The sequence below is a fragment of the Dasypus novemcinctus genome, chromosome 14 (assembly GCF_030445035.2).
Source record: "Dasypus novemcinctus isolate mDasNov1 chromosome 14, mDasNov1.1.hap2, whole genome shotgun sequence".
NCBI classification, from domain to species: Eukaryota; Metazoa; Chordata; class Mammalia; order Cingulata; family Dasypodidae; genus Dasypus; species Dasypus novemcinctus.
This window is the reverse complement of record NC_080686.1, coordinates 12,954,404-12,979,077: the sequence shown is the minus strand read 5'-3', so window position 1 is coordinate 12,979,077 and position 24,674 is coordinate 12,954,404. Positions and strand designations below refer to the sequence as shown.

The window sequence follows — 24,674 nt, the reverse complement described above, 5'->3', positions numbered from 1 at the left end:
ATTAGGATTTTTCAGATGTTTATGTCATGACTAGTCTGTGGTTATATGTTTTGAGGAGGAAGATCTCAAAGGCAAATTGCTCTTTTTATCACATCATACCAAAGGTATATTTTATCAACAGGACTTACCACTGTGGATGTTGACCTTTATCACCTGGCTAAGGTCATGTTTGTCAGGTTTCTACCCTGCAAAGTGACTCTTCTCCAAACCCCCTTTCTATAATGTAATTTTTAGAAGCAAGTTATTATGTGCAGCCCACACTTAAAAGTGGGGAGTTATGCTCAACTGCCTTGAGGGTAAAGTCTCTACACAATTATTTGCATCATCATCATAAAATATTTGTCATTCCCCTCCCTACGAATTTATTTCTGTCTTTATTTTGTAATTTCTTTATACTAGTGTGAGCTCATGGGTATGTATTTAATACTTTGAGTTATAGTCCAATGCTACTGTATTAATCTTATTGGACAAATTCTTCCATCTTACATATTTCCTGTCCCAATCCAAGATTAAACCATTTGTTCAATAATCACTGGCTTCTTTTACTGGTGAAAGGTATTTAAAACACAGGTGCTTGATGAGCTTGTCACTGGGTTATCATTTCTTTTAGACCATGTCAACTTTCAGAGCAAGGAAATACATCTATCTACATGTAACTTACGGACATACTCGTACCTGTAAATAGTTCTATACGTAACCCTCCAAGTGTTTATTAAGCTAAACATGCATTCATTCCCGTGTCCCTACTCTTTCATTAACATGTTGATCATTGCCATTTCCTCCGCTTGCTTATCTGTAACCTCCCACTCCAACAGTAAGAAAACTGGCTTCCACATATGTCATCCATTTACTTAATCATTCAGTTCCAGAGTTTTACTATCACTAATGGAAACAATGTTAATAACTAGAGTACTGCTTTTATACAGTTCCTTTTGCCTTTTGTCTTAACAGACTCCATTCCCTTTCAGAGTTACTTAGGTCAGCACCTTTGGCCCATCGCCTCCAGTGAGGCTGTTCCATGCATTTGTAGTACAGTTAGAACATTCTTCATTCCATGCTGGGATCTCCCAACATCCTAAAGGTTGTTTTTGGTGGTGGTGGTAGTTTTCTGTATACATTAAGGTTCATTCTTTGTGCTGTGAAATTCAATGAGTTTTGAGAAATGTATGATCTCATGCTTCCACTACAGTATTGTACAGAACCGTGTGCTACCCTAAAAAGTCCCCCATGCTTTACCTATTCATCTTTATTATCCCGCCCATGTACTCCTTGGAACAAGTGATCTACCTATTTTCTTTATAATTCTGCCTTTTCCACAATTTCATATAGTTGGACTCATTTTGTATTTACCCTTTTCAGACTGGCTTCTTTCACTTAGCAATATATATTTAAGTTTCCTCCATGTCTTTTCATGATTTGATAGGCCATTATTTTTTATCTACCAAGGGTACATTTATGCACCCTCAGTCCATTTGCACTTACTATTATTCTTTCTATGGAAAGCAGGTATACAATGTTATCTTTTCCTTTTGGTCTATTCCCATTTTATATAAAACTGGCAAATGTCATGAGATTTAACTTATCCACATTTAGTATTTTCAGTCCAATTATAATAATGTGTCTGTGTTAATAAAAAACAAAAATACTTTTACAAAGTAAAACACCACAGCAAGAGAATATTGTAGGTAACTGCTATCATTTAGGTGAAATTTATTTTGATAACATTTTTCCTCCATTGAATCAATGGAAGATATCAGAGTTGCAGAAACCACAAGCTTTGAAGCATAGACACCGGCAGGAAGGGCAAAGATCAAACCAGAGTCTCCATCTTTCCCAGCATGCATTCCCTTGCCATGGCCTCGGCATGGGGAACTTGCCCTTGTCTATGTCTTGACCTTGAGTTTGACCATGTGACTTTCTATGGTCAATGATGAATGATTAGACACGACCTTATGATACTTTTTCTGAAGTCTTTGTTCTCACTTGCTATTTTCTACTCTTGCCATTGCTATGCTACAAGATCTCCTCCCCTGGAAAGATGCTGTCAATGTGGCCTTTGACCTGAATGACACAGAGCAAAACTACGCCCAGGTGACTCACAGGACACAGGGTAAGGCTGAAGCCCTCCCCCCTAAATCCCTGATGGAGCAGCATTGCAACAACCAACCCCCAGACTGTGATTTGCCACTGAGATTTTATGGTTTTATTAAGCAGTATCATTGTGACAATAACTGACTAAAATAACACGTCTCTAGGTATTTCTGAAAAATAATTAAGCAGAGCTAACAGACACTGGCAATTTCAATAGCATAATAGATTCTAGAAAATATAGCATACTAGCTATTTTAAATGAAACTATAAAAACTCTGAAAAAGCACTCATTTAACAGTTGATTCATTAGTAACATAATTTAATTAGTAACTCCACTGAAATCTTCAAAGTTAATCTTTTTTCCCTCACAAAACAAAAAGTATTTTTTCTCCTAGAGGAACATTCATCTTCTCCATATTATTTTTTCCTATTTTAATCTGAAATTATCAGCTTTTAAATAATTTGACCCATGTTAGAAAATAAAATAGCAACAAAAACATAATCTCAAAACACTTTCAATACTATATTTAGGAATAGAAAATAGTTTGTTGATTTATCAGTATTTAAAATAAGCTTTACTAGGGAAAAAGATAAAGTTGTTTGGAATGAAATTTCTTAAAATATGAGTATGAGAAAAATTTGTCCATTAAAATAGTGAGACGAAAATAATGCATGCAGCTTGTGCAAATAATATGATAAAGCTAGTTTTCATATTTACAGAAGCATTATATGTACATATTACCTATGTCATCTTGCCCCTTTTTGAATCCCTATAGCCACACAACATGGATATGCCTGACGGCTTCAGGAAATCTGTGTTTCTACCATTATTACATAAGTGACTTAAAGAAACAGTGGGGAAACCTGATCCCTGCCCATGAGAAGTAGACATAAGAGTTGATTGCTTCTGAATGCCTATAGGGTACTGCATTTTTATGGCACAGATTGTCAGACCTGGCCCCTATCCAAACATATACCTTCTACAATTAGATCTGATACTCAGAAACTCACCAGGGCCATGGCCATCAATTGTGCTCAAAACAGCATCAATCACATTGGATCAGATTTCATTTTTGTACCCCAAATGGGAAAAACATAGTTAGACACATTTCACGAAACTCAGGCATGCTGCTTACAAAAATACTGCTGCTTCCTTTCAAAATGCTCCATTTGGCAGGAGACTGACAAAATAAAGGGACTACTTCTACAACTGAATGCACATGGGAAAATGTTGGAGACTTGAGTCAGTGTAAAATAGAACAGAATTACTGGTTCAAAAAATATTTTTTCAATTTGTATTTAAATTATTTAGATAAATTTCTACAGTGCTTTAAGTGATGAGTATAAAGAGTTTCCATAATACTCTGTGCTTACTTTGACAGTTCAGTTTACTGGAGGGGAAATGGTGTCTATTTATAGGATTTGCCCTAAGCAAAACTATGGAATACAAAAATTTCATCCTCAGTCTCCCAAACCCATCATGTCCCTTCACCACATTGTGCTTCCAAATCTTCATTTGTGCCATGACTGGAAAGAAATTAATTGGTCCAAAACAAATTGGTCAAAATACAATGGGGATAAAAATGATGATACAGTCACTAGGGGGCCTCCGGGGAACCCAGGGTTACCATTCTAAAACTTAAGTCAAGCCCACTCAGACCCAACTCCCAGCTGATATCTCCTCTCATGTACCTCGTATACAGACCTCCTGAATTCCTCAAGAACTGTGTCTTTTAGGTATTCTTATTTCATGCAGATAAATAACTTAAGCCAACAGTTGAAGACACATCTTAAATTTGAAGGATTCACCTTGTGTTTTGGGGTCACCGACACTCTCCTGGGAACACTAATTCATTACATTGCCTGGTACGGGGCCAGCTCACAGCAGAAGCACATTTAATTTCTGCAGAAAGGATAGGGATGTAGAAAGTGTTATGGGTTCATGGTGTAAACAAGAGGAAAGCATCTCCGATGATGAACCACTTGAGCTGCTCTGGTCCATCTATTTTAGAGTAGATGATTTTGCTGCTACTTTCAATCACTTCCCTCCAATATGCTCATCTTGGCCTTCCACTGGGCAATGGTCTCTGTTCCTGTTTTCAGCAGTTTGGGGTAGACTTTTTGATTTTGAGGAACTCGATTAAAAGTCATATATTCTAAATGCAGGATGTAAAGAGAACAGGAAAATTGATCAACATATAGACTTACAAGAGAAGGCAGAGATGAACAGGACTAAGGTCAGGAAATATTCTTTCCAAACACATAGGGAAACACAGCATTCATTAAAAGGAGGCCCTGAGATGCATGAAGGCAAATGAATATAAGGGTCCAACTTGACAAAGAAACAAAAAGGAGATATGCACAGTGTAAAAACCACCTGGCCATGAGTCAGGGTGCCTTTCCTTTTGGCTGTATCCCTACTTATGTGCTAAATTATTTATTAAGCTCTCTCAGTCTCAAAACTGTTTTCTATCCAATGAAGAAAGTGATTGATTCCCTCTGCTGCAGTGATGTGAAGTTCAAATAAGGCACAATGTGTGTTAGCATTTTGAAAAAAATCTAAATTATTAAAAGTACACAGGTCAAAATTTTATTACAGCTAAGGAAAAATCAGGAGGGTTATAGAGGAAAAAATGCTTTTCTCTGTTCTAGGATACATGAACACTCAAATCTCAATATAAATAATGTCTTAAATTTTACTAATTGCCAATTTTGTTATAAATATGAAGAGGAGAATTATAAGTAAATTATTTTATGATCTACATAATCAGATTATGTAAAATTCTCAATATTCCTTATACCGTTAGAGGATTTTCTCAAGATATTAGCCTGACCCCCTTTAAATGGGAATAATATCCCCAAGAAACACATAGTAGGATTAAACCCAAACCTCTCCCATGTCCCTGCTTCTATCCTTTACTACTTATTTGCATCTTATATTATTATAGCTACTACACCCAGCAGCCTTCCATTTGGTTACCTACTGTAGTTCTTGGTACTCGCTCATCTCCTCCATTTGGCTCCCCTACAATCTGCATTCGCTTCATGCCCAAACCCCTGACTCTGAAATTAGTTTCTAGGAATGTCACCCAGACATCTCTTGTCAAACTTCCACTTCCACGACTCCCGCCTTATCAGCTCAGAGGCCATGACCACCTGGCTCCACTCTCCAACCAGCCATCCCTCCTGAAGGGGGCCCGATGGCATCAGAGCAAAGAATCAGGCTCCATGGCCATGAAAGGTCATGTCACAAACTTTATGCTTTATCACAGTATGCATACATTTCAAAAATGTTTGCTTCCAAAACACATTATCTTACTCTAGACATTCAAGTACCCTCTACATCAAGGAACACAAAGAGCAAATCATGGACTGATTCTGGCCTTGCACACACAGTTTGTTTGTGTATTAAATTTTTTACTCCTGCAGAGCATTCACCCTTCTCTGGATCTCAGGTTCCACCTATCCAGGTTGCAACATGCCATGGTCACTCATTTATTTTCTTCTCCAAGCTCTTAGGGTATTGGCATTCAAGGGCCTTGCTCTTCACCAGGAAAACATTCCATTGATGTGGCAAAAAGCTTCCAACCTAAGCCAGTTTTCCATCTGCTAAAAAAAACATAAAATCTCCTTGAGGATTTTATTTTATTTGTTTATTGATGTAGCTATAGAATGGGTTGTTCCCTCAAATATGGAAGTACATAAATTCTCAGAAGTCCACAGTACTATAGAGGTGAGAGCAAGCTAGAGTTCTCAGGTTGACTTTCTTTCCTTTTGCAGGCTAAGGGCACTCATCTTCAAACCTGGATTTCTGCAGTACAACATCTAAAACCCACGGTGCTAGGTAATTATTAAGGTCCCCATCCCCTTTCTGTGACCCTAGCCTGTGTTTTGGGGAGATGTTTGGCACAGATTAGGTAGAAAATCAAGACCTTTTGTGTCCCTCCTGCGGTGAAAATGTGCCATCTGTTACAGTCTCCACAAAAGATAAGCCACTTGACTGCTCAGATGTTTAGGATAAACTGTGGTCTGGGGATAATATTTATTAAATTTGAAAGTCCTGGTATAATTTTGTTACACAGCATTTAGTTACATATTATGATCTCTTTTTCCATGATTCCAAAAATAACAAGCTTGCTATTTTGTTTAAATGAACACTTAAATATCAAGGAAATAAAAATTAATCACCATGCTATTTCAAAATTATTACCAAATATTTCTACAGAAAGAACATTGTTTTTACCTGCATTGCCATAATAATCAGCCTTTGTATTTTATCAATGATGATAATATTTTGGTGGACATTTGGCTTTTCTTTTCTCTTTGCAGTTATTTGCAGAAATCTCATATGCCCTTGAAAGGCAAATGTTTGGGGGAAATGTGGTATTATAAATGGTTCTCAATGAAAAGACAGGGAAAGACATAAATTGGAATAATACTCTATGAATTAAATGGAAAAACAAAACCTTAAAAAATGATTAGGTCCTAGAAGTCCTCTATCTGGAACAATTGAGTCACCAGTCAACTATTTGGAGAACAGTTCACAATGCAATGACCCAGTTAACTCTGACTAAATTTTCAGAATTATTTTCACTGGTGACCGCAGGCATCAAAATCCATTCAAGAAAAGCAGCCTAGCATCCTGAACATTGAACTGGACTGGGAGTTTGGAGGCATGCATTTAGCCATCATCTCTGCCAATTACCAGCTGTGTGGCTTTGCGAAAACCCATTTCTCTGGTCCCAATTTTCTCATAGCAAAATTAAAAGATTGACTATTTCCAGTCTTACCAGGTTGAAAGAACTGTGGTTGAAATTTCTAAAACGTTCCTCTTAGCCCTGAAGAAGGGATTAAATTATGCTTTTATACAAACCAGAGACATGTCCAAAACATTGAGGATTTATATTCAAAACATAAATTACACACACTTACTTAGCAGGGGAGATACCGTGGTCATGAAAGGGGCTTTCCCAGGTGGGGCTTGGCCATTGCACTCCAGGTGTGCTGACCCCTGCCATTTCCCCAAATGTGGGAAACCCCACTGCATACATATTTGTGGTAAAGGGAACTGCATTCGCCCTCTCCCCTGTTTTTTAGTGGGTTTTTTTTTCTGTTTTTTTTTTGTTTTTGTTCAAAAAATATTAAAAAATAAAACAAAACATGAGGCACATCTTCAGCTAATTTGAAAAAACCCTAACGTGTTACACCTGATGTCATAAATGCCACATTAAAAAAACCATCATTTTCTACCTTGAAAGCCAGACTAGTTGTTATTAATTATTGGGGGTCATGGAATCCCTTTGAAAATCTAATGAAGTTTATTTGTCTTTTCTAGCCTGGACCGTTGCAGCACATGGTTTGACCATTTGCTCCAGGTTAATAATTATAAGTTAGAAAATTATTAGGTGATTGTGAACTATTTAACTTCTCCACATAATGTTCTTTAACTCTGGAACTCCCTAGAGCTTGCAAATTGCACTATTAACTGCCTCAGAGAACTGGGATAATACACAAAAAGCAATATCGAGCATTTCTGAAATAATATAAGCCAATGGTGGGGAGCAATATCCTATTTACAAGTTTAATTTATATGCAGCTTTTCCAGAATTTTTCAGTAATATATTACAAATTCCAACTGTGTTATGTTTCAGGACTAAGATTTACATAGGTGTATTTTTACTTTATGGAGAGGTTAAAAATGTGCCCAAAACTGCAACCAAAGAACTGAAATCCAAATATGTGAACTTTAGTTTCCTCATTTCTCTCATAACAACTGTTTAATAACTGTAGTTGTCTACTAAGGAAATAAGCTAGTTTGAAGTAATGTGAGATCCACCCAGTGGTGTAATGGCAACTGTTTAATGACCAGCTCTCAAAAAAAGAAAAGGTGTATGTGGCCACAGAAATATTTTTATTAGAAATTTTACTGATAGAAAAGATGTGTAGCATAAAATTTACCAATAATAATAAAATATATTCTACTTTTCACTGTACAAAATATGATTGTCTTCATTCCGTAAGTGGCTAAGTCAGTACTTGAGCCACACTTTATAGCCATGTGTTTCAAACTTTTCTATGCAATGGCATTACCTTGAGATCTTGTTAATATGCAGTTTTTTTATTTAGAAGCTCCCTAATGGCATATCAAACTCCCAGGACATAATAATGCTCTAGGTTCTTTTACTGTGCTTATTAGCAAAGTTGCTGATTATCAAACTGCCCCAAGGAAGCTGGTCTGATTTTAGCAATAAGCAGAGAAGACTTAGACACTTAAAAAGTGGTAGAAAATGTGGCAAAATGACAGAACTAATCTTTCCCTGGGGACCTTACCCATCAAGCTAGGTCTTCTCCTATATTCTGTATTTCAACACAAATGCAGAGATTTCAGGTAAACAGCAAGGGACACACATATTCAACTCAATAAGTTAAATCCTCTTGTAAGACAGGATGTCATTATTATTAAAAATGCTATTAGAAGGTAGTAAGAAGAAATATTAAAGATGTAGAAAATCAATTGATGATGGTGATAACTAAAATAAATCACTTTTAGGAACAGTTTTATGAGTGATCAAGCTTCCTAAAATTATCTCAGTTTATTAATCCATCAAATATATAACCACATTAACAGATGATTAAATGTTACAACCAAGCAGGGCTGTGACCATCATTGTTGTTTAACTTCCTCTTTATTTTATTGCGAAAAGGGAGGGCCAGTAAAGCAGTATGAGTATCCTAAAATCACTCAGTTATGTGGCCAAATTCAAAATGGAGTTCAATACATTTAAAACCTAGGTATATTTTTTTCTGAGTGGGACTTAGCTATTTATTGAAGAAATATTATGTTTACAAATAATGAAATTCTCTCTAAAATAATTTAAACCAACATTTTCAAATTTAATAAATATTATTTTGTTTGGTTTGAAATATGAAAAGAGACATACTAGTCTTTTTTTGGGAAGACAGTATACACTTAATAATAAAACATTACTGAAAACATCAACTTTGGCGTTAAGATCTGATTTGAATTCAGACTTCACACTTACTAGCTGTAAGTAATTGCAAAATTATTTAAATTCTCTCAGGCTTAGCTTCCTCAACTATAATCTTGGGATAACAAATTAAGCCTCAGAGAATGATAACAGGAGTTGTGCTAGTAGTATTTGTAAAGAACTGATTTGAGTTCATTGTAGACACTCATGTGATTGAATAACAGATTTCGTAATAAATACAAATCAGAAATCAGATTTATCACACTTCTGCTTCGACTGACTCCCAAATGGCATAAACAGCAATATTCTAACCTAGACTGGAGTGACCTGAAAAGGTGCATGGAATAAAATCAAGTTATCTGGGAAGCAGATTTGGCCCAATGGATAGAGCATCTGCCTACCACATGGGAGGTCCAAGGTTCAAACCCAGGGCCTCCTGACCCGTGTGATGAGCTGGCCCATGCGCAGTGCTGATGTGTGCAAGGAGTGCCCTGCCACACAGGGGTTTCCCCCTCATAGGGGAGCCCCATGCTCAAGGAGTGCACCCTGTAAGGAGAGCCACCCAGCGCAAAAAAAAAGTGCAGCCTGCCCAGGAGTGACACCGCACACACAGAGAGCTGACACAGCAAGATGATGCAACAAAATGAGACAGATTCCAGGTGCCACTGACAAGAATACAAGCAGACACAGAAGAACACACAGCAAATGGACACAGAGAGCAGACAACCTGGGGGGGGGGGGTGCAGAAATAAATAAATCTTAAAAAAAAAATCAAGTTATCTGGATCTTAAATAATTAAGAAGTCTTAGCCTTGGTCACTTCACTTCCATGCCAGAAAGCTGAACCTGATTCAAGAGCATGCATAACGATAGTTTACTTTGGGAGGTGACCCCAGAGAAGAAAACAGAGGGCTGGAAAGGGTAGAAGGGGGCTGGAAAGAAGAGATGGCTGGGTGGCCAGTGGAGGACTACTACGATACCTGTGCTGAATCCAGCACCCCTGAGTAGCTGGCACTGAGCACATAGCTTCCAGATGCAGGGAGAGCTCTTTCCTAGGCAGGGAGCTGCCCTGCGAGATGTCAACTCCCTCAACTCCACCTGGCAGCAAGAGGTATTCTTACACCTGGGACAGGGGGCAGGGGCTGTGCCTCCTGGAAGCTTTCACCTCAGCAGAGGCTAGGGTAAAAGTAGACCCAGCAAGAAGGGTTCTGTAGAATTATACTACTACTGAGAACAATACGTAGTATTGACTAAGTAGGCTTATTATGTGCTAGGCACTTGCTGTGTACATGTATTCTTTCATTTACTGCTCACACCAACTTTCTGAAAATGGGTATGGCTGATACCTCTGTTACATATATGAGAATGTTAAACAACGGAGGATTTAAGCAATTTGTCCAAGTTCACATAGCTGGGCAAGAGAAAGCCAGGTTTACACCCACGTCCTTTGAGCAGGGAGTTTACGTTCTTATCCACTATATCTATGGCTTTAATTTGGTAGAACTGAAATAGGTAGTCACAGAGTGGCAAGAGCTGCCTCTGAAGAAGAAATGATGTGAGCTAAACTGAGGACAGAATGAAGCGGCAGTTGAATTAGCGGGTTTGCCGAGGCAGGAATTTCCCACGGTGGACCTCGCTTCATGTCGGTGAGGAGGCAAAGGTCTGGATGCTTTAAACTCTTTGTGAGAGTAGGCTCAGATAGAAAGCCCCAAGAGTAGAGCCTGGAAGTTGTGTTAGTTGATTTCTGTAGTGGCTCAGGGTGAGGTGATGAGTGAACTTAGTAAGCAGCGGAGACAAAAAGACATAGTGATTAGCAATGATGAGGAAGGAGAGCCAGGTGGTGTCAACCTTGACCTTGACAGGTAACTCCAGACGTGGTTGGCATCATCAGATATGCATGTGAGGAATTCTGAGTGTAAGAAAGGACGTAACATTTAGCCGCAAATATATTGGCCTCTTCAAAAATATCCTCCAATGTATGTTCAACCATAATAAAATGTATAATGTCTCATGCGAGTTTAGAACTCTTAACTCTTTAAACAGCTTCCCACTCATGGTCTCTCTGACATCCAGACAGTCCTGGAAAATCAATATCTGTCCTAAGATGAGGAAACTGAGACAGAAATTACGCATTTTTTAACAACTCAACAACGATTAAAAAATATCCATTTAATCACACAGTAAAATGATACAGTCTTACACATCACTAGTCCCAAGAGTTAATCCAGAGTTTCACTGTTACTTTTGAAAACTTAGTATGGATCACTAGATTCAAAAATTGAGATTTACAAATTAATTTAAACATACTTAAGTTTATAGCATTAATGCCTATATTTTGTGAATCTATGTTGGTACTTGTTAAATATAAGCATCCTGGAATTTAATCATCTCTACTCAAGGAAAACTGCAACTTTCTCATCCTCTTGAAATTTAAGAAAAGGCTGTCTTTGCACCTCACAAAATAGAAATTCACCAAGCATTACCTCAAGAATGTTTTGCAGGAAGCATGCACACTATTTGCTTACTCTAGAGGCCTTGTTTCTCTCTATTCTCCACAGGCAAGAATAAAAGTCATTTTGAGAAAAGCATGGAGATATTGAGGGCCTTTTTATTTGAGTACAATTCATTTATGATGCATGCAGAATGACTAAATTGTTATATTTACTGCGTGGACAGATGGAGAGACACAGAAAATGTTTTTCAGTATAACTTCTGTTAAATTCTAAATTCAGTTGTGATGTTCACAAACAGCCTATTGGGAACTCCTTCATTCAAATGCACATTATATACAAATTCAGTCTACATTCCAAAATTCAGCTCAGAGGTGGAATTCCTTGTAATGTATTCTCTGACTCCCACAGAGGGAACTTATTTCTCAGTCTGTGCTCTGTATAGAATTTGGTTATTTAAATTCTCACACTAGATTGCAAGGTTTTTTCCTCTGACATTACATCTCATTTCATGAGATCAAAACTGTGTCTTCTTTATGTCAAAGATCTTGTCACATAGTAAACATTTCATAAGTGGGAGTTAAGTTTAATTATGGCCACCTCTTACCTATGTGACTTCAGGAGTAGAAAGTAATAATCCAAAAATTTGTAATTGTCTATTTAAAAAAGAGGTAAACATTGTGAAGTACATACACACACACACACATATATACACAAAGACACATATATACCTTTTGTGTTTGTCCCCAAATAATTACTTGGAATTAAACTCTAGAGCATAAGTTACTAAGAGAGAGAATGAAGGAATGAAGGTTGAGAAGGGGGAACTGAAGCTTAATGTTTGTAGAATTTTAATAAGGTTGAATGTAAATGTGTGGAAATGGATAGAGACAATGGTAACACATTATAGTGAGTATAACTAACACTGCTAAGGTATGAAGGTGACGGTGGCTGAAATTGGTAGTTTAGTGACATAAAGCTCAATTGAAAGAAAGCTAGAGGATAATATAAGGACTGTATTAACGGAGAATTTGGGGGTAGAAGAGGATTGTGGTTAATAGTAAAACACAAGTATGTTCTTCTATGAACTAGAAAAAGTGTACTTCCGTATTACAAGGGGTTAAGGATATGATGACACAAAGGAAAATACAACTAAAGAGACTTATGATCTGTTGTTTATAATAATATCATAATGTTCTTGCAGCAACAGCAAAGAAGGTACTTTATCAAAGCAAAGGGTAAAAAATAGGGGGCTAATAAGGGGTATGGGATTTTTTCCTCTTGGAATTAAGAAAATGTCCTAAAATTGACTGGGTGATGACAGCACAACTCTCATGAAATGGAGAGCCACTGAGTAATGTATTTTGGATGAAGAGAGCAGAACACAGGACTGAATAACGCAGGGAAGCCCATGGTGGATGCTGGATCGTGGTTAACAGTACATGTCTGAGGATATTTCCACAAGAACCATAGCAAATATACAATACTAACACTTGATGTTAATGAAAGTGGGTTTTGTGGGAAAAAATACACCAATTGTAAACCATGCGATATAGTTAGTAATATTTTGCTGATGTTCTTTCATCATTTGTGACAAATGGTCCACAACAATGCAAGGTGGTGGTGGTGGTGGTAGGGTGATGTATGGGAAACTTGCTTGACTGTTGTGTAAACTCACAACTTCTCTGACAACAACAAAAAAAATGGTAGTGGAGGAATGTGGACTAATCCATTCCTGTGGGTGTGAAACTTTTCCATTGGGCATGTCAGTGAGGCATGACTCACCTTCTTGCTGAGTCTGATAAAAATGGAGGCACATAAAGACACAGACACAGGAAAAGGAAGTCATCATTTTTGACCCTGCCTTATGAGAGAGGACTACGAGATCACTTAAGCACAAAGCTCTTAAGAGCCTGGGCCCATGGAGAAGCTCAAGTGGAGACAAGCCTTACCATACGTCTGATAGATTATGTCTCAACTCAGGAAGAAAGCAGAGCAGCTCACACTGATAGAGAAGACCCAGAAAGAGACAAGTCTTCTGTCTGGTTGCTCACAGATGAATTCTAGGAGCTTGGTTCCAAGAGACAGTGAGCCCAGAGGAGAAGGAGGAGATCTCATGAGATCCAAGAGACAGTGAGCTCAGAGGGGAAGGATAAGATCTTGCTTTGGCACATGCCCAGAAAGCAGGATCAACAGTAGCTGACTTTAGTGAGAGAGCACCTCTTATGGTGCTTTGAGTTGGACTTTTTATGGCCTAGAAATGAATGCTTTTACCCCAAATAAATCTGCATTATAAAAGCCTACCCATGTCTGGTATTTTGCATTGACAGCCCTATGGCAAACTAAAACACTGAGGTTTCTCTGAAAGTACATGTGAAGAACTTTCTATGAGAAGCAAGGCAAGTATATAAATTTAAGTTCTACCTGTCAGTTAACATAATCCAGGTAAGACAGTAAAGATGGGATAGAGTCAGATGTTTTGACAGACAGAGTCTTTTGAACATCTTGAAAGTTATATAGCTAGATATTTCTATGGGATCTTGGTTACTATAGGTATGTTTTTTAGATGGATAAAGGCTCACAGAATAGCTAACAAAATATTAAACTCCCTTCCTGGGGAGGTCCTACTACTATCTCAAATAAAATGGCAAAAAGCTGTGGATTATATAGCCCTTGCCTAATAAAAGAGTACAGGCCAATGAGCCAAGCCTTCAATCTTAATGCTTGCACTTACAAACCTTATTCCTATAATAATGAAATTAAGCCTAAATTTAATTAATGCCTATGAGTTGCCTCCTGAAAATCTCCTTGTTACTCAAATGTGGACTCTAAGCCCAGCTCTGCAAATAGGCTCATTAGGGTCCCCCAGGCATGCGCATGATTCCTGGGGATGAGCGGGATGAGCCCACTGGCACTAAGGGATTATTGTAACACATGGCAATGCGTTAATCAGTGATGCATTTCAAGAAAGACCTTAAAAGGAGGAAATATTAAATAATATAGAGTTTTCCTAAGAATTTTCAAAGGGAGTCGGGACATCATTCCAGAGGTTGCGCTTATACGGGTCTCCGCCCACCTTCACAAACTGCCACAGTAAACAAAGCCTCAGATCACAGTGCCCCTAAGGGCACTGCGGCGGTTCAGACAGCATGGCAAGCAGCCCAGCGTCCTGACGTCCACACACCCTCAAGGGGACCCATCTGTGAATACATGCACACCTCTTTCCCCAATATAACATAATTATACCCATTTATAAGTTCCCTAATCTTGATTCTTCAACTCCTTCTCTCCGAAACTATCATTTTAAATTTACTGTTAAATATATTTCTCAAATACGTAAAGTCTTAGAATTGTTCATATGCTGGTTGAGCACTGAAACTAAGCAGATATGCAGACAACTCCTACACTGCAGTTCCTCAGGCCTGCCCTGGACAGCTAACAAAATGATGAAGAGGGACCAACTCCACCCCCAAATGAAGATTATCTTCAACTGCAAGGAAAACCAATCCATTCCTCTGCCCCATATTACCTACATCGCTTCTCAGCCTATACATAAGGTGAACATTGTTATGTCTATCTAGCGATCATCTATCTATCTATTGATCTATCTATCATCTATCTATTGATCTATCAATCTACCTATCTATCTATATCTATCTATCTGAACTGAATGAATTAGTTTCCAAATATTTTCTTACTAAGTTCCATTGTAATATTGTATATATTTGTCACATAGATACATGCAGAATGGCTAATGTTTATATTTAAATATACTGCTTGGATATCTAACATCTCAATCTTTTTCAATAGTGATGTCTAAGTGACATTTCATTGCTTGCTTTATATTGGTATCCCTCCAAAATAGGGAAAAATTGATATTGCAATGATGAATTGGTCTTGTAAGATAAGTATAAATGACTATTTCTTGAAAGCCTACTGGATTACATATACCATGTATATACAATGATGAATTTCAACATGCATAACTTGAAATCAGTAAGAGTAAGTTATTGGTTTTATAGGCCCAATTTTCAAAGGAAGAAAAGGAACCTCAGATTGGTTAAGAAACTCACCAAAGCTTAGTTTTTTGGAGCAAGGTATAAGCCATGCCTTTTCCATAACCTAATGTTCCAACTCCCTCTTCAAAAATGTGGGTGAGATGGGTAATACACAAATAAAAAGATAAGTGACATGGAAATACACAGAGTAGGTATATGTATTCCATTGTTCATGTATACTTGCTCCATAGTGGACAGATTATAAAACTTGATAGCTATTCTGTCAGCCTTATTCAGCCCTATTAAAATGTGATCAGAGATAATTTCAATTATAACCAACATACAGATTTATTTTGAAATTACTCTAATAGAAAAATTTAGTCTATACTATTTACCAAAATATATTTTACATTACTTCTCTAACAGTGTAAATGATCATACATTAACTTGCATGTTTTAATTCACTTAACTGTATTTTAAACATTAATAACCCTCTGATACATTGCAATATCACTTTAATGGATGTTACACTGTTTTTTTAAGATTCATTTATTTTATTTATTTGGTCAAAAGCAAATATCTAAATGTCATAACTCCCTGAACTGTAACCCAGATGCCTTGCTTCTTTGATGCGGATGCTATGGTTTGTAAACTGTTTAATCTTTACCTTCTAACAGAACAGTAACAAAATAGCTCATAACTGCCCCCCCCCTTGTTTCCCCTTATCTTGTTTTTGCAATCCTAAAGTCTGATACTTCTATAAATAGTCCTCAGTGTTTATTAATGAAATAACATGAATCAGCCCAGAACTAACCAAACTAATCAGAATTAGCCCACCGGACATGCGCCGTAGCTTAAACCTTAAACTTCAAATGAACTAAGCAAGAAATCAATCTGTGCATACTCAAAGATTAATCTACTCCTAACCCCATCATCTCACAGTGTCACTTTCTAGTCATGCAGTGCATGAGTCAGCACAACACACATCTGCCATGTTCCCCACTATTGCACTGTTATCTTATCCTCAGCCATCACATCCCTTCTCCCTCTCTGTTCAATCCAATAAAAGCCCTAAACACCTCCAGTTCAGAGAGAAAGAATTATGGCCAAGGGAGCTTCTGATCTTTTTGCTCTTGTGCTTGGCAATAAACTCTTTCTCTTCTCAAAAATCCTGATGTCACTTAACTGGACTCTCTGGTGCACATCAGGCAAGGACTCACTTTTGAGCTACAACATCAGGAAATTAATGGCTAATACCATTGCGGTATGGGCTCAACATCTGTTTTCCCTGGAGACAAAACAAGTGTACTTTATTATAGATAATATGCAAGAAAGCAGGTCTAGGCTTTGGGTTGCCTCTAATTAAATGGGCTGCATTTCAATTGACTATTTATTAGATATCATCTCCCAATGCAGTTGTGATTGAATGCTTTAATATTTTTAGTTAACAGTGATTGATAACAACTGGGAAAAGATACATTAGCAGTTTTTAAAATATGTACATTTCTTTGTATTTTCAATTTATTCATTATCAAAAGTAGCAATATTCTGAAACACCATGAAAACACTACTATAAGCAAAATAAGAATCAATGAATTTTCAAAGCATATTTAGGATGTAATTAATATCTTTTATTAATGGCTACAGTTCAAGATTTTACTATAGTAGTAAATAAAATCAATATGCAACTTCTGATTGATTTCATTGTGGGAATTTAATGAATTCTAATATTTCTAATTAGGAAACATCATAGGCTTCAGTGGACTTCTAGTAGTCAAGAGATTAAATCAAAGTCTTTATATGCACCTTTTAAAAATACCTTTAAGAAATTAACTTTTAATTTCTATATTCAACAAAAATGCCTAGCTAATTATTATTTTTTTGTTTTTAGGAGGTACTGGAGATTGAACACAGGACATTGTATACATGAAGTATGCACTCAACCACTGAGCTCCACCTGTTCCACCTAGCTAATATTTTTGGTAAAACAATATTAGGCCATCATACAGACAAATGGTTTCCAAATATAACTGCTTCTTAGAATAGCCTGTGCCCACACCAGTACCACTATCATCATCTTCATGATAGGTTCTAGAAATCTGTATTAATGTTATTGAGCATATCTCCACGTTATTCTGATTCTGTTAGTCATACCAGTGGTGTAGAAAAAAACACTTGATTACCTAAATCTATGTTGTATTTCCTTACTATTTATGTTCTCTAGGCCTCTATTATTGAAAGAAATCAGTGTTCTCAAAATTTGCTTACTATGGTGCTTGTTAAGGATAGAGATACCCCACTCCGATTCAGTAGATCTGGGGGAAAACTCAGGATACTAAATTTTACACAGGTATTCAAAAGGATTCTGGTTCAAAAGGTCAAGGACCACGCGTTGAAAATACTGATTTAAACAGGACTTCACAGTGTCACAGAAAGGCCGTGGGTTAAGATGCAATTCTGGTCCTGACTGTCATCTTAGGTAAAGCCATGTAGAACCTCTGGATGTCGATTTGGTTATCTCTAACTGTGGAGGCTGAGTTATGTTCCTTTCTGGAAGTAAGAGTCAGTGGTCCTGTGAACATGCCTTTGTAGTTTTGAGGTGGTATGTTGCTTTATTATATCAAACTGAGGGCACATGAAAGCAGATATACATTTGGGGGTGCTTCCATCTGTTGCATGGACTCCGAGTTTCATCATTCTCTCCTTAATCGTAAGAAAATTTTACGCATGATAAAACTTCCATATTCTTCAAAAGTTTAGCTGACATTTGGTTTTCCTAACAAATTAGTGGGCATGTCAACTTAACTTTCAAGTATAGCCTGTTGGTTAGTTATTTCACAAAAATCAGGAAATACCTGGAAAGTAGCTTTTATGTTGAGTCCCCAGAATCAAAACTAGAGTTTTAATAATATTGAAATACATTGCAAAGCAAAGTTTTTAAAGGGATTTATGTTAACAATTAGAACTAATAAGCTTTTGAAATATTCTATTCTATTTAAAATGAATAAACAAGCACAAAGTTGCTTTAACAGTCATAATTTGTGGTTCTAAGAGTTTTTAATCAACAGGCACAATTAAAAAGACACCATAAAGTAATGAGGCTAATAAAATAAATTATAAAAATCCATTAAATTGTTGAAAGAACTGGTGAAAGCTGGATCCATTTTATTCATCTCATATTGCATATTCAATCAAAATCAAGTCACATATTCATTTATTTCTGTAAATTTTTTAGGACGTACTAGAGATTGAACTCAGGATCTTGTACATAGGAAGTAAGCACGCAGCCACTGAGCTACATCCACTCCCTAATGAGAGTTGCTTTTTTCATTTATTTTTTTGTTTTTAGGAGGTACCAGGGATCAAACCTATTATCTTGTACATGGGAAGCAGCTACATCCATTCCCCTGTAATGCTTTTTTAATCTATGATTTTTGAAGTCCTCTCTTAAATGCTCTTGATCAGATATAGGAAAATATTTCCTATTCTTTGTCTACCAAGCCTGAAATGAAAAAGTCCAAGTAATTATTTCCATGTCCCTCACGGCAAACTAAAATGATTCCACCAAAAGTTTAAAGACACGTAAGCAAAAAATTATTGGAAAAAACTTCTTTTATCAATCTAGTTTTCGGCATCTTTAGATCTGTAGTATTTCTACTTGGACAACTATAGCAATGGTAATTACTTGACTCTCATAAGAATTCTGAAATTTTAGCAATCAGGAAAGTCAGTAGTACATATAAAGCACTCAGCACAAGGCCTTGCACAAACAAAGTGCTTAGTAAACAGAAAGGATGAGTGTGGAGAGCGGTATAAGTTGTAATAGTAGTGGCACTAAAAAAGGCATTAATTTTGTAAAGAAACTCAAATAATTTTAATGTCTTAAAAAGTATCCATTATTTTATATTCCGTATTTTGCCAAAAACTTATGATTGCTATTATTTTACTTTTGTGATTTGTCATGACTCCACAAAAGGATTTAAATGTCAAATGCAATAAAAGAAAACTTAAAGTGGTTGGCTGACTTAAAGAAGATGAACAAAAGAAAGAATTATATTATATATTTAAAACACCTTCATCAAAGTTCAAGCACATAAAACTGTGGATCTTGAACATGAATGAGTTACCCTCATCACCCTTTACACAGCCAAGATGATAATGAGGTATAGTGTAATTAATGCAATGATTTAACATATTGTGTTTCTAAAAAAAGTAAGTGCCTTTAAGCATTCTATACATGGGGATCCCATGCAGGAAAAGACTTAATAACTTAAAGTTGATCTTATCAATTTCTCTTATTGTCAAAATATATATAAATCATCATCATTAAAAACATTTGAACACACAACTGATTTTCAAGGAAAGAAATACTGTAAAAGATTGTATAACATTTTTTCACTTTTTAATCAGTTTTGGATTATGACATGACATCCTCTAACCTTTAAACCCATCGCTATATGCCATTTTGCTAGTAAGGGATCCTGACGTTATATTGGGCTTCAATATTCAGGAAGTTCTGGATCACAGAGTGGTTCAACAATGGCAATGGAGGAATACTGGTATAGGATACTATTGACAGGTGATATATGGCTGACAGGGAGCTATACAGGACATATGTCCAGGGTGCATGTTAATGTTTGGATATACTCATAGTGGCAACAATTAAAAACTACAGCTGGGGGGGTACTGGGTTCCTGACCGGTGGTGCTCTGTCGTGGTCCCTAGGGGAGCAGAGACAGTCTTCCAGGTGCAGCGGCAAGGACCGGGAAGGAATGAGGGTCCAACAGTGAGCCCCTGATGCTAATGACTATGCTTGTGAGCTGATATGCCTGAAATAAGAACAAGGCCTAGAGCAGCATTGTGCCTGGGAATTTCCTCCTGACAGCCTTCATGTTACTCAAATGAGGCCAGTCTCGAAGCCAAATTCAGCATGTAAATGCAATGCCTTCCCCCCAGCGTGGGACTTGACACCCGGGGATGAGCCTCCCTGGCACCGAGGGATCACTATCAACTACCAACTGATGATGCAACTGGAAAATGACCTTGAATGGAAGGTTCAATGCAGATCAGCAGAATATCCCTGTCTACATAAAATAACATGACTTTAAAATGCTGTTTGACCTAAAGTAAGGGGGAAATGGAAAGGAAAAATGCGTTTATATGGCTACGAGTCTCTAAAAAAGAGTCTGGAGGCTGTCAGAAGGATTGCCCTTATGCACAACTGAGCAGAGTCTAAGAGACAGATAAAGTAGATACAACCACCAGGTATTGGTTCCTTTGAGGGCTAAAGAGCCCATGGGTGCTATGGTCATGGCAGATGGGTTTAACTGCCATGTCAGATGGCCCTTCTTTGGAGCTGGTGTTTATGTGTGATGAATCTGCACTCAGATGGGATCTCTCTTCATAAGACTTTCATGCTACTGTGCTGGAGTTGTAGTTGGTGTTGGGGTTTAAGATATATTTAGGGGATCTGAATCTCTGGACTGACAATGTGATAGCCAGGCCCTGAGCCTCAATAGACTCCAGCACCTACAATCTGGTTTATTGGACTCACCTCACTCAGCTAAGATGGAGTTGAAGAAGGACAACCACCACACCATGGAGCCTAGAGTGCCTACAACTGAAAGCAGGAGGATTGCATCCAGTATCTATGTGGAATCTGAGCCTCCTCTTGACATAGAGGTGCAATGGACACAACCAATCCAATGTCCACAGAGAAAAGGTGGCATTGGAGTGGGAAAAGTGGACATGGTGGCTAATGGGTATGGGGAATGGCAGGAAGAGACGAGATGTGGAGGCGTCTTTGGGACTTGGAGCTGCCCTGGATGGTGCTTCAGGGGCAATCACTGGACATTGTAAATCCTCACAGGGCCCACTGGATAGAATGGGGGAGAGTATGGGCCATGATGTGGACCATTGACCATGAGGTGCAGAGGTGCCCAGAGATGTACTTTCCAAATGCAATGGATGTGTCATGATGATGGGAATGAGTGTTGCTGGCGGGGGGGGGGGGGGGGGGGGGGAGTGGTAGGTTGGGGGTGGTGGGGTTGAATGGGTCCTCACATATTTTTTTTTAATGTAATATTTTTACAAAATCAATTAAAAAAAACAAAAAACAAGAGGGGACAATATGGGAATATTGTATTTTTCATGGATTTATATAAATCTACAACACCTATGATTAGAATATCACCACAATAAAAACCGTTTTCCTATATGAAGAAAACCAGACACAAAAAAAAAGAAAAAAAGAAATGAATTTCAGAAAGTGGACTGTCCTTGGGTAGACTGGTAAATGAATACCAATGAGACATTGTTCAGCCCTCCCAAGCCAGAGCACCTTCCCAAGGAACTGTCTCTGGAGATGGTTGAATTTATTATAACCTTTGAGAACCTCTCTTAAAATGACTGCCTCTTTATAAAGCCAATAATACCATATAGTTTTGAGTCATTTTATGGAAGAAAAAAAATTATTTGGGCTCTATTTAGTATTCAATAGATGTAGCTTGCTTAATGTTCTCCATGTATTCAAAATCTAATATGCCTTATATGTCTCTGAATTTCTTATTTCCTCACCAGTCATATCACAGATGAATTACACACAAGTACATACATACACAGAGTAGAGACACAGAGAAGAAAGGTAAATTCAGGTAAGGCAGGGAAGATACTTAATTTCCATACTCTCAGCAAAAGACCTGGTGCTAGATAGATTCTTGACACATGTGGTGAATGAATGGATAAGAGATCAGTGTCTTTAATTTAAAATTGGTGATGGTAGCATAATATTGTAATTAGTATTAGTACTACTGAGTTGTACACTTCATAGTAATTAAAATGGAGAATGTTTATTGTGTGCCTAAAATATACATATAAAATAATCAAAAATGCATAAAAAAGATTTAGTAGCAAGTTTCAGTTAGAGTTTCTGCTTGGCTTTAGTACTGGGTTGAAAAAACACCATCGGTTGGCCTTGAAAACAAAACAAAACAAATAAAATAGATTGTTTTTGTAGTTCTGCTTGGTTGTAACAGGCCCAACAAAGGGAAGACTCCAATAACTTCATAATCAAATTTTCTATTGCCTCTATGGTAATTCTTATGTTCTCAATCCATTTATCTCTGATTACTAAAGAAGGTTAGGTCTTTAGTAGAGGTTCATGGTTACATGGTAATTATGTGGTTCATTTGTGTTTTGATGTCACATTGTAATTTTATATCAGATCCACCTATATATGTATATGCATCTATATCAGTGACACTTTTTAGTATTTAAAGCAAGAGTACATGGATTATATCCATTAAACTAAAAATATGACAAAGCACAGTGCCTAATGGGAACTTGTAAACAATACTTGAAAATTATTTATCTCCTATTATAGATGTCTTTTATGCTAAAATCTTAATAAACAGAAATAATTTCTATATGTTAGGAACAATCTCGAGAAGAGAACATTAAATTCCAGCTAATTAATATTGTGACCTTGCTGAAGTAATTTAAAGAGGACTTAGTTTTCTTATCTGAAGAAAAATCAAGTTGCATTAAGTCATTTCCTTATCTTTTTCTGCATAAAAAATAAAATAGGATATCCTTATGTTGAAATATGTTGCAACAGAATTAAACAAAAAACATTTTAGCTATGAAAGTTTCTTTTGCATTGTGCAACACTTCTGCCTTCCCCTTTTAGAAGACTTACTCCCCCAAAGGTTCATTGGAAATCTGTCCATTGTTTTGTTTTGTTTGTGCATTTCTTTACTGCTATGTCACCCTCCTCTTGGTACAACATTTGAAGATGGGCATTTGTATCTGATCATCCTTAGCTTCATTAGACTATAATTAACTAGCTCTCTAGCAGCTGTGATTTGTCCAGATGGGAAAGGAATTCAGTCACGGACAACAAGATGTTATATGTTTTCCTAATATTTTTGGGAAAATATTTTCTCCTCTTCAGGGAACCACCTTGAGATATTCTCAAGGTCATTGATTCCATGACTCCATTCTGACCTACTGAGACAGAATCTTCATAGGAACATCTTGGGAAACCATATGTATAAAAATATTTCCAGAATGTTCTTGTAAAAAGGCAAGGTCAGGAAACCTCATTCTTAAATGTTTTTTGCTACTTACAATGTAATCCATTAAAGCAGCAATATCAGGACTTGAAAGGGAGACTTTTAGACCCATAACATGGCTTAATTAATCTGATTCTGCATTTTAAATAAAATCCTCAAGATGATCCATTCATACAATAAAGTTTGAAAAGTACTTTACCAAGACTAGTGGTCTTAACTCAACCATCTGTTGTGAATATATTACAAATTCAAATTATCACACCCCGCTGTAGACCTACTGAATTAGAAATTCTGGAAGCTGAGATCTATTGAGGTGTGGTTTAGCAAGTCCTGCAGAGGATGCACACTAAAGTGAGAACTGCTGAGCTAGAGAGAATGAGATAAGGATTCAGGGCTGCAGCAGTCATTTGCTGGGAAAGATGAATACCCTGCCTGTCACGTGACACATAAGGCTGGACGCTGAGAAATGCAGAGCAGAAAGATAGAGAGAACCTGCCTCTTGTCCCTTGTCCACATCCTTGAGCTGCTCCATCTTGGGTTATTTTACCTCCAATTTCCCCAGATCAGTAAAATAATTTATACATTTGTTTTATTTTGTCATTTAAAACATAACGAATCCCAAATGGATGGAGTTTTTTATAAGCAGACCAAATAGTAGAAGTTGAAGAGTGTAAGGAGATGATTAAGATGCCAGTGAGAAAGCATCAGGTTTTACACCACATTGGAAATATAGAGTAAAAAGAAGTGTCACATAACTGTTACCAACATACTTTACTCAGACCAGCGAGAGAACCTTGTACATTGCTGCACGGAAGTCAAGATGAGTGTCAAGTGGCAAGAGACCCAGCTGTAGGGCTGTTTAAGTCAAAGAGAGATTTTCTTTTTTTTATTAACGGCAAAAGACTATGGACAATGCATCTGGGGTGGGTGAGGGAGTTTCAACAATGGTATTTGTGTTATCTGTACAATTATCATGGTTGGAAATAGAGGAAAGAATTATATCATTATAAGGAGAATTGTCTTTATTTAGTGGTATGAAAGAAATTTAATAATATTCAAGATATAGAATTTGTAC

The 24,674-nt window shown here is 37.1% G+C and overlaps 1 protein-coding gene and 1 non-coding gene across 5 annotated transcripts in view; one reads left to right on the top strand and one right to left on the bottom strand.

Annotated features, from left to right (window-relative positions):
• Nucleotides 1–24,674, bottom strand: part of SNTG1 (syntrophin gamma 1) — a 956,656-nt gene that overhangs the window by 338,865 nt on the left and 593,117 nt on the right. The window lies entirely within an intron of this gene.
• LOC111764644 (U1 spliceosomal RNA) lies at nt 7,016–7,180 on the top strand. Its single transcript, XR_002797210.1, has one exon. It is a non-coding gene; the product is annotated as a U1 spliceosomal RNA (small nuclear RNA).